General features: G+C 37.2%; 1 non-coding gene across 1 annotated transcript; it reads left to right on the top strand.

Moving 5' to 3' along the window:
* Positions 1–386: 386 nt before the first annotated feature.
* LOC141710223 (small nucleolar RNA R71) lies at positions 387–493 on the top strand. Its single transcript, XR_012570754.1, has one exon. It is a non-coding gene; the product is annotated as a small nucleolar RNA R71 (small nucleolar RNA).
* Positions 494–3,673: the final 3,180 nt, after the last annotated feature.

Genomic DNA, 3,673 nt, shown 5'->3' on the forward strand with positions numbered 1-3,673 from the left:
GTTGTGATCTCTGAAAGTTGCTCACAAATTGAGCTGATTCGCTAGAAATAGCACACTGCTCAGTTTCATGTGCCCCCGCACAAAGCTCACAAATACTAATGATTTGATTAACTCCATAATCAGCCAAAGAGTCCACTTTCATCGTCAAAGCTTGAAGTTGAGCAGCTATAGCAGTAGTTGTATCCACTTCCAGAATTCATCCTACCTTGCCTTGCAACATTCTTTGTGTAGGATTTTGGTATTCATTAGATGACATTAGCTCAATCAACTCATAAGCTTCATTATAGCTTTTGGCCCATAAGGCTCCACCAGATGCTGTATCGAGCATAGGTCTAGACTGAGCATCCAAACTATTATAGAAACAGTTTATAATCATCCAATAAGGCATGCCATGGTATGGGCACTTCCTTAACATCTCCTTATATCGATCCTAAGCCTCATACAGAGATTCTCCAGTTTGTTGTGCAAATTGAGTAAGAGCATTCCTGATTGCAGCAGTCTTCTCCATAGGAAAGAATTTAGTGAAAATTTTTTTAGCAAGATCCTCCCATTTGGTGATAGACCCTGGTGGTAGAGAATGTAACCAGCACTTTGCTTTATCCCTCAGAGAAAATGGGAAGAGTCGCAGCTTGATAGCATCTTCAATCACTCCATTGAACTTGAAAGTGTCGCAGATCTCGATGAAATCCCTGATGTGCATGTTGGGGTCTTCTATAGGAGAACCCCCAAACTGAACTGAGTTCTGTATAATCTGAATCGTGCTCGACTTGATCTCAAAAGTGTTGGCTGAGATGGCTGGTCTGATGATGCTTGACTGAATATCATTGATCTTAGGCTTAGAATAGTCCATTAAAGCCTTAGGAATTTCTGCTTGATCTCCCATCACTACTAAAGCTGGTTCCTTGACTTTCTCTTCTTCTACTTTCTCTTCGTCCTCAAAAACTTCCCTTCGAATCACAGCAGCTTCTTCCTCGGTCTTGATCCAGAGTTCTCTTACAAGCCCGCGAATGCGTATGCATACACGCTCGTTAGGGTACCTGAAACACGACAAGGAAAAGAGTAGGTAAGTAACAATATCCGAGTCAATGAACTTTAAAGATCACTGATGACAAACAAATAAACTAAAAGTTAACAATGAGTCCCCGGCAGCGGCGCCAAAAACTTGTTAAGATGTTAACACGCACTAATATTTCACGCAAGTATACGTGATCGTAAGTAATATAGAATTATTTCTAGTTCGTTCCCATAGGGACTGGTTTAGGTTAACTTGTAATTTATACACTTATGCAACAATGATATGGCTATTATGCAATGCTAAGACGAATGACAAATTGGGTTTTGATTATACTACGATTAAAAATTGAGAATTATACTAGAGAATATTAACTAAGAGATTAAAGAGAATTGAATAATATATGACACAAACATGGGATTCTAACTTCATTAAGTACTTCATTCAATAGCCTTTCTGTTCTTAACCTTAGCATGTAATGGTGATGACACTAATCAGATAACACAAAACTGATAAACGCCAACTTTCATTGTACGCATACAATACTACCAGACATCCACAAAAGAGATAGAAGCTGAATAAACACCAATTATATTGAGACCCTATATGTCTATAGAATTTGACAACATAACGGTTTAATGCACAAGTTATCTATCATGATTACATAGGGCAAGTAAGATGATTAGAGTTACCTATGAATCATGCATAACAATAACACATGAACTTATGCTAGCATGGCAAGTTCTAAATCCTTAAATTCACTTTCATTCATTAAGAATTAACACGCTATCTTATAAGTCCGCGATGCTCATAAGATGAATAAGCACAACCAATACTAGGTTATCATACAATCACCACACACTAAGGCATCAAAACAAATTAACTAAAGAAATCCATAAATAAATTCGCTAGAACCCCGCGATAACGATTAGCCCATAATCGAACTCATCATCAATGTGGGTTCCGATGAAAGCATGGTATAATAAACGTAGTCTTTATAAACAAATAATAAACCAAGTACGTAAACCATAGTATTAGGTTCAACAAAACAAGAAACGAGCATCCAAGATTACAACTTAGAACAAAGAATTACAAGAATAAAACTAGATCTTTTTCGCCTTCGTTGAATTGTGTTATAGGTCTTCTTGTCATCTTCTCCTTCAGCTCCGTTATAAAAAACATCTTTTTATTGTCTTTAAATTGCACCCCAATTAATCCAAAAGCCCAGAAAACAGTCTTCTAATTGAAACAGTAACTGGATCCCCGACCTGGCACGGCCGCGTGCTTCACCAGCGCGGATATGCTGACATTTTATTTCTCTGGCGCGGTCACGCGCTAGCACAGCGTGGGCGCGCTGGTCTGGAATTGCCTTCTTTTCTTGCTGCAACGAGTTGGTCTTAGTGAGATTTATTCCTTGGACACCATCCTAACACCAAATTAGTATCAAATCAGTGCTAATTCACTTGGATCCCGAATTAATATTTGAAATGCAAAAACACTATGGTGTAAAAGACATGCCTGTGCTTTAACAAGACTAAGACATTTTGTCAACTCTAAGTAAGTTGCATTGTTATCTTAATTTGTATTTTGTACTTGTAACACTTAAAGTCTGTAAAAATGCAAAGGAGTAGACTGGAGTCTTTTTCCTGAAACAATATCAAGCCTAAGGATTCTATCTGGAAGAAGATCAGGAAGATCATGCCTCAGAAGAATTTTCAAGAAGCTTGGAGTTGAATAAATCTGTTTGGAGAAAAATACTCTAAGTCAAGATCTCTACAAGTCATAGATTTAATGTTATAGAGAAGTCATTCGAGAACTCCAGAATAGCTTATCGAGAAGTCAGGATAGCTACTAGAGAACTCAGAAAGATATCAACAAGGCAAATTGAAGAACTGAAGATTGGAGATATCGACAAGTCATTCCTTCACTAGAGAACTCAGAGTTTTCGACAAGTCTACATTCAGTAGAGAACTCTGAGTTATCGATAAGTCAAGTTCCACTAGAGAACTCAAAGATATCGATAAGTCAAAATTCACTAGAGAACTCTGAGATATCGACAAGGTGAATTTGACTAAAGAACTCTGAGATATCGACAAGTCAAGAAGCCACTAGAGAACTAAGAGTTATCGATAAGTCAAAGTGAAGATGTGAAGACTAGAGATCTCGACAAGCCAAAATTCTCTTATAGAGAACCGAAGACCTCTACAAGTCAAACTAAATATAAAGTACTGGAGATCTCGATAAGCCAATATACTTATCGAGATGTCAAGTGTTCTATATACCTAAACTGGAGATCTCGATGTACAATCTCAAAGTACAAGGTTGTAGATTAGTTCAATATCCAAGATAAACAATCAACAAACAATCCAACAGCTGGATTGACAAGTCTACAAAAAGCAGCTTGAAGAATGTGCAAGATCAATGGCAAAGATTAACTGACAGAGGAAGATTAAAGTAAACACGGGATGTTAAAGATATGCTAAGCCGGAAATGGAAGATCTACTTTTCTATAAATAGAAATGACAAGTGATAGTTTAGAAAAGCTAATAGCATGTCTTATTACTCACTGTGTAAACCAGCAGTTAACTGAGTTATAAAGTTAACACTGTTCCTTAGTCAGTTGTAACAATTTAGATCAGATTTCTTGTAACACTCTCAAGA

Source organism: Apium graveolens, chromosome 2 (genome assembly GCF_009905375.1).
Source record: "Apium graveolens cultivar Ventura chromosome 2, ASM990537v1, whole genome shotgun sequence".
NCBI lineage: Eukaryota > Viridiplantae > Streptophyta > Magnoliopsida > Apiales > Apiaceae > Apium > Apium graveolens.